Below are 8,123 nucleotides of genomic sequence, written 5' to 3'. Positions count from 1 at the left end.
GATACCTGCAAGATGGTTCGGGGAGCACTGTTATTGATGTGGGGAGTTCGTATTGGAACTTTGTACAAGCTGCAAGGTAACATGGTTGTTAATGGGTGCAACAGTTCTGTGGTTCTTAAAAGTGGAGCAGAAAATCTAGTGGTCTCTGGAGAGAAGACCATGTTGTGGCATGAAATGCTTGGACATATTGGAGAGAAGGGCCTTCAAATACTTCATGGTAAAGGTATGGTAGAAGGTATGAGTAATAGCTCTCTGGATTTTGATTTCTGTGAAAATTGTGTATATGGGAAGCAGAATCAGGTGAGATTCCCCTCTAGTAGGAAGAGGGCGAAACATATATTAGAGCTTGTGCATAGTGATGTGTTTGGACCTGTGAAGGTTCCATCACTGGGTAAGTCTGTGTACTATGTATCATTTATAGATGACTTCTCAAGGAATGCATGGATATATTTCCTTAAGAAGAAATCTAAAGTCTTTTACAGGTTTAAAGAATTCAAGGCTCTAGTGGAAAACCAGACAGAGAAGAAGATAAAGGTGTTGAGGACAGATAACGGTGGAGAGTTTTGCAGTAAGGAATTTGAAGAATTATGTAAGAAGTGTGGTATAGCATGGTAGAAGACTACTCCATATACACCTTGGCAAAATGGAGTTACAGAAAGAATGAAATAGACATTGATGGAAAGGGCAAGAAGCATGCTTAATGGTGTCGGGTTAGGACAGGAATTCTGGGCAGAAGCGGTGGAGACAGCATGTTCCCTAGTCAACAGATCACCTTCATCAGTGTTGAAGGATAAAACTCCACAAGAGGTATGGACTGGTAAGAAACCCTCTCTTTCACGTCTGAGGGCATTTGGATGTGATGCATATGTACATGTTACAAAGGAGAAAAGAACCAAGTTGGATAGTAAATCTGAAAAGTGCATCTTTATTGGGTATAAGGATGGTTTAAAGGGTTATAAGCTTTGGAACCTAGTAACAAGGAAGGTTGTGTACAGGTGAGATGTGGTGTTCAGAGAGGTGAAAGATGTTATTAACCATGAATTCCAACCAAAGGAACCTGAGAAGATAGAGTTTGAGCTAAAGGAGGAAGAATCAGACTCTACAGCAGAGGAGGAATCAGAAGATGAAGATCCACAAACTCCGGGTGTGAGAAGATCAGTTCGAGAAAGAAGGCAGCTAGAAAGGTATAGTCCATCTGCTTTCTGTTCAAATTTTTCTTTATCTATCACTGATGATGATCCCAGAACTGTGAAGGTAGCAGTAGATTCAGAGGATGGAAAACTCTAGAAAGAGGCCATGGTTGATGAAATGGCATCTTTGCACAAAAATGAGGCTTGGGATCTAGTGGAGTTTCCAGTTGGAAGGAAACCCATTGGCAGAAAATGGGTGTTCAAGAAGAAGACAAATGCAAAAGGAAAGGTGGAGAAATACGAAGCTCGGTTGATAGCAAAAGGTTATTCCCAAGTGTCAGGACTTGATTTTGGTGATATTTTTTCTCCTGTTGCCAAGGTAACTTCTATTAGATTACTTTTATCTGTTGCTGCTTATTTTGATTTTGAGGTAGAACAAATGGATGTGAAGACAACATTTCTTCACATGAATCTAGAAGAGGAAATTTACATGAAGCAACCTGAAGGCTTTGTGATGAAGGGTAAGAAAGAACTGGTATGCAAGTTGAAGAAGTCTTTGTATGGGTTAAAACAGTCACCAAGGATGTGGTATCAGAAATTTCATACATTTATACGGGGACTTGGCTTCAACAGAAGCAAAGCAGATCACGGTGTGTATTTTAAATTAATTAGTGACTGTGTTATTTATTTGGTCTTATATGTGGATGATATGTTGCTGGTTGGAAATGAAAAAGAAATTATCTAGGATTTGAAGACCCAATTGTCCTCCAAATTCGACATGAAAGATTTTGATGCTGCAAACTATATTTTGGGCATGGAAATTAAAAGAGATCGGGCAAAGAGGAAGCTCTGGTTTAACCAGAGGAAGTATGTCCAGACAATATTGCAAAGATTTAATATGCAGGATATTAAACCAGTGAAAGTTCCTATTCCTGTAGGTGTAAAGTTATCTGTTGAACAGTGTCCCAAGACACAAGAAGAGGAAGAGGACATGTCCCGTGTTCCATATGCAAGTGCAGTCGGTAGCCTGATGTATGCACTGGTCTATACTAGACCATACATTGCACATGTAGTGGGAGTATTGAGCAAGTTTATGTCAAAACCAGGAAAGGAGCATTAGACAACAGTGAAGCGGGTTTTCAGGTATTTGCGTGGCACTAGTGATTATGTTTTGTGCTACCAAGGAAGACCAGGATTGGACAGAGTGTTGGATATTTGTGGCTTTATTGATGCATACTGGGCTGGAGATCTGGATCAGAGAAGATCTACAAGTGGGTATGTGTTTAACCTATTTGGAGGTGCAGTTAGTTGGATGAGTAAGAAACAATCTGTAGTGGCACTATCAACTACAAATGCAGAATACATGGTAGCCACTCATGCAAGCAAGGAAGCAGTTTGGTTGCAGAGATTGTGTTCAAGTATGGGGTTAGTACAGGGAGATATAAGGATAGACTGTGATAGTAAAAGTGCAATTTTCTTGGCAAAGAACCCTGCATATCATTCAAAGACAAAGCACATTGATGTTCAGTATCACTTTGTGAGGGATATGATAGAAGACAAAAAGGTGTTGCTGGTAAAAGTGGACACTTTGAAGAATACTGCAGATGCATTGACAAAATCTGTGAGCTCTGAGAAGTTCTCTTGTTGTAGAGAAACAATGGGCATTGTAGGACTGGATAAATGACTAAGCTCTATTGTGGCCCCTTGTGGAAAGAAAACAACAAGTGGGAGAATGTTGGGTTGTGTTATATTCTTTCCACGACTAGCCCACGTAGTTGACCGGGGGGTCGAAACCCCCCCTTCGTTGCGCTGATTGCATAGCAGGGGGGTCACAAGGGGTTTAAGGGGTGCAAGTAACCCCACTCTATGGGGCTCGGGGCAGCGCCCCGGAAAATTTTAGTTTTGGAACCTATGTTAGGTTAGGCGAACCCACCTATGGTTTTGTGCATGATTTTCGCACATGTTTTTGGACGCGATGGTTTTTGGTCCATGGTATTGGATGCTTCGACATGTATAAATATGTATTATAACATTGAAAGGAACATGATGAAAAATCAAGCTAGTAGTCCCGGTTTTGGGATCCAGGGGAAAATCTCTATGTATATGTGTTTTATGTGTTATGCTCTCGCATTGTTTATTTTCTGTGTTTTTAGAATTTGTATGCAGGTAATTTCTGTACGGGGTTAAAACCTACAGTATGTGGGGCCGAATTCTAAATCACTCTTGTAAAGATGCCATCCTAAAGCCTCGTGTCCACAAGAGTTGAGCACAATGGTCAGCGCCATAATTGGCGGTCGACTAAGGTAGTCTACAACATTATTGGTGCTACCTTTCTTTTACTAATGTTCAAATGGAATTGTTATAGATATGTAGACCATTTATGATGGTTATTGTTTTGCAACTTTCCTTGTGTTTATACGAACTATAAGGGTCGATGGTTTGTGTGGATGACCATTTCCTTCCCTAGAATGTAATGCTTCCATTGTCGGAAGACCTGTACAATGGAATACATCTCTTTATTATAGGTGGGATACTTTCTGACTATATCTAAAAGTGTCTCATTGTGATATGTCATCGGATGCCCCTGCTAGGTAAGAAATGCACCAATAGCATGGTCTGAGGCATCTGTCTCAATTTAAAATGGTTGTTGCTGGTCTGGTAATACGAGCATTGGCACGTTATATAAGCAATGCTTCAACTCGGAAAACACCTTTTGTTGTGATTCAAATCAAAAGAACATTTCTTTCACTCTGCCCTTGGTGACTTAACTCAAAGACCAAGTGATATTAGAGAATTCCAACACAAACCTATGATAGAAATTGGCAAGACCCAAAAAGTTTCATAGCTCTATTAGAGTGGTTGGGGTTGGCCAATCCTGAATAACTTGTATCTTGGTTGGGTCCACATGTACACCGCACTCATCAATAATTCACCCCAAATATTGAACCTGGGTCATACCAAAAGGGAATTTCTCCAAATTGGCACACAATTTGTGTTGTCACAGGGTTTAGAGGACCTATTGAATTGTTGAGAAATGGAAACAAGAAATTCCAGTTTAATTTGTCCTTGAATTAAATTATGAATTAAATTCGAATTCTATTCTCATAGCAACATAAAATAGTTAAATTAAGTTTATTAAACATACTTAACTTAGGAAATTCGAGTTGGAAGTATTTCTGTCGTCATGTGTATGTTCTCCCTACTTTGTAGGAGTCCAACATGAGTTAATTGTGAGGTGTAAAATAGAAGACTCAGTTTCATGAGTCAGTTCAGTTAAATTATTTTTCAAACTGATTAAGAGAACTAATAGTGAGTTAGCAGTCAGTGGTGTCACTAATGAACTTCACGAGTGCTACTCTAGTTAACTAAATATTTACTCATCAGAAACTCATGCATGTTGAATCAGAGAAAGACCCAGTTGAGACTAGAGTGCAGGGACAATGTGCTATTTGTTTTAGATTTTTCTGAGTTGCATTGATAGTGCATGCAATCAAGAACTGGTCCTTGAGGGATTGTGTAGTTTTTAGAGGCTTTATTTCCCTTTAAATACAAGCTATCCTCCATAGGAATTACACATTGGAATAGAGACTTGGAGAGCTTGTGAAGAGGCTAATCTTTGGCCTTGAGCTTGCTTATGAGTTGGAGATTGAATTTGCTGAGTGTTGGGATTGTTCTAGAGAGAACAAGCATTGTAATTTCATCTTGATTTTCCGGATTAATACAAAATAGATAGTGGGGTTTTGAGTTGTGGCTTTCCCCGGATATTTATTGTGTTATGTGCCTTTGATTCTCTTCCTCTATTTATTATTGTTTGCTCGATGTTTATGGGTTTCTTCTGTAGCAAGTAGAAGTATATTCTTATCTCTTTCTTTAGCAAATTGCATTAGCTTGTGAATCTACAAGATTTTCTACTGTGGGTTGTGTTATATTCTTTCCCGACTAGCGCACATAGTAAACCAAGGGTTAGAATGGGGGCGGAGCCCCCCCCCCTTCGTTGCGCCGATTACGTAGCGAGGGGAGTCATAGGAGATTTGAGGGGTGCAAGTAACCCCACTCTATGGGGTCCGAGCAGACCCACCTATGGTTTTGTGCATGATTTACGCACATGGTTTTGGACGCGATGGTTTTTGGTCCATGGTTTTGGATGCGATGGTTTTCGGTCCATGGTATTGGATGCTTCGGCATGTATAAATATGTATTGTAACATTGAAAGGAACATAATGAAAAATCAAGCTGGTAGTCCCAGTTTTGGGATCCAGGGGAAAATATCTGTGTATATGTTTTTTATGTGTTATGCTATCACATTGTTTATTTTATGTTCTTAGAATTCGTATGCAGGTAATTTCTGTACAAGGTTAAAACCTACATTTGGTATCAGAGTTGTTTTGGCTTCAAGGGGACACCTTTGTTGCTGAGGGGTTTCGCTCGGGCCTGTGGTAGACCCTGTTCAGTGGGAGATCTGTGAGATCAATTCTGGTGGTGAAAGAAGATGGTGAGCAGTGGAAAGATAGAGATTGAGAAATTTAATGGTCATATTTTTGAGTTGTGGAAACTCAAGATGGAGGATCTGTTGGTCGATAAAGCTTAGTGGATCGCAATAGATTCGAGTACTAAACCAACGAGATTGTCCGATGAAGAATGGAAGAAGTTGGATCGGAAGGCAAAGAGCACAATACGATTGTGTGTTTTAGATTTAGTATTGTTGAATGTATCAGGGGAAGCTACGGCAAAGGCTTTGTGGGACAAGTTAGGGACTTTGTGCCAATCTAAGTCTCTGGTGAATAAACTGTTCCTGCGGAAAAAGTTGTATAACCTGAGGATGAAATATGGAGACTCGGTGACAGAGCATCTGAACACATTATTACTGTGGTAATTTAGTTAGCATCTATTGATACCAAAATTTCAGATGAAGATAAGTGCATTAGTTTGTTTTGTTCTCTACCAGATTCGTGGGATAGTCTGGTTATTGCAATAGGTAGCAATGCATCTGCCTTGTAGTTTGATAAAATAGTCTCATCCTTGCTGACAGAGGAAATGAGACGGAAAAATATGGAGAGCCAAAATGGTCATGCCTTGCTTGTACAAGGACGGTCCCAGAACAGAAACAAAAATAAGTCATCGAGTGGGAGATCTAAATCTAGAGGGAGATCTAAATCTCCAGGAAAACCTATAAATGTGGTGTGGTGGAAATGTGGAAAGGAAGGGCACTACAAAAGGGACTGTAAATCTAAAGCTCCTGACAAAGGAAAGGGATCTGATGATGCTCCTTCTGCAGAGGTGAAAACCACCTCAGATGAAGGTGGGGATATGTACTTGGCTTCTTCAAGTGCACATGTAGATCACGAGGCATGGTTGATTGACTCAGGTACATCCTTTCACTTCACTCCCCAAAGAGAATGGTTCTGCAAGTATGAGAAATATTATGGTGGTGATCTCTTCTTGGGGGATGATAGGAAGGCTAGAATCATTGGTCGTGGAAAAGTAAAGTTGAAGTTTCAAGGTGGAAGGATTAGAACACTTCTGGGTGTTCTGCATATTCCTGCATTAGCCAGAAATCTAATTTCTGTAAGCAAGTTGGATGATGTAGGTGTAAAAACAGTGTTCGAGAAGGATACCTGCAAGATGGTTCGGGTAGCATTGGTATTGATGCGAGTAGTTCATATTGGAACTCTGTACAAGCTGCAAAGTAGCATTGTTGTTGATGGGTGCAACAGTTCTATGGTTCCTGAAAGTGGAGCAGAAAATCTAGTGGTCTCTGGAGAGAAGACCATGTTGTGGCATCAAAGGCTTGGACATATTGGAGAGAAGGGCCTTTGAATACTTCATGGTAAAGGTATGGTAGAAGGTATGAGTCATAGCTCTCTGGATTTTGATTTCTATGAAAATTGTGTATATGGGAAGCAGAATCGGGTGAGTTTTCCCTCTGGTGGTAAGTACGAAACAAATATTAGAGCTTATGCATAGTGATGTATTTGGACCTGTGAAGGTTCCATCACTGGGTAAGTCTGTGGACTATGTACCATTTATAGATGACTTCTCAAGGAATACATGGATATATTTCCTTCAGCAGAAATTTGAAGTCTTTGACAGTTTTAAAGAATTTAAGGCTCTGGTGGAAAACCAGAAATAAAAGAAGATAAAGGTGTTGAGGACAGATAACGGTGGAGATTTTTGCAGTAAGGAATTTGAAGAATTCCGTAAGAAGTGTGGTATAGCACAGTGGAAGACTACTCCATATACACTTCAGCAAAATGGAGTTGCAGAAAGAATGAACAATACATTGATGGAAAGGGAAAGAAGCATGCTCAGTGGTGTCGGGTTAGGACAGGAATTCTGGGTAGAGGCGGTGGAGACAGCATGTTACCTGGTCAACAGATCACCTTCATCAGTGTTGGAGGATAAGACTCCACAAGAGGTATGGACTGGTAAGAAACTCTCTCTTTCACATCTGAGGGTATTTGGATGTGATGCATATGTACATGTTCCAAAGGAGAAAAGAACCAAGTTGGATAGTAAATCTGAAAAGTGCATATTTATTGGGTATAAGGATGATTTAAAGGGTTATAATCTTTGGAACCCAGTAACAAGGAAGGTTGTGTACAGTCGCCATGTGGTGTTCAGAGAGGTGAAAGATGTTATTAAACATGAAGTCCAACTAAAGGAACCTGAGAAGATAGAGTTTGAGCTAAAGGAGGAAGAATCAGACTCTACAGCAGAGAAGGAATCAGAAGATGAAGAGCCACAAACTCCAGGTGTGAGAAGATCAGTTCAAGAAAGAAGGCAGCTAGAAAGGTATAGTCCATCTGCTTTATGTTCAAATTTTGTTTTATCTATTATTGATGATGATCCCAGAACTATGAAGGAAGTAGTAGATTCAGAGGATGGAAAACTCTGGAAAGAGGCCATGGTTGATGAAATGGCATCTTTTCACAAAAATGAGGCTTGGGATCTGGTGGAGCTGTCGGATGGAAGGAAACCCATTGGCAGCAAATG

This window comes from Pinus tabuliformis, chromosome 5_2, assembly GCF_031772625.1.
Source record: "Pinus tabuliformis cultivar Carrire ecotype Pingquan chromosome 5_2, CPIR1, whole genome shotgun sequence".
Lineage (NCBI taxonomy): Eukaryota > Viridiplantae > Streptophyta > Pinopsida > Pinales > Pinaceae > Pinus > Pinus tabuliformis.
This window is presented reverse-complemented; position numbering follows the sequence as displayed.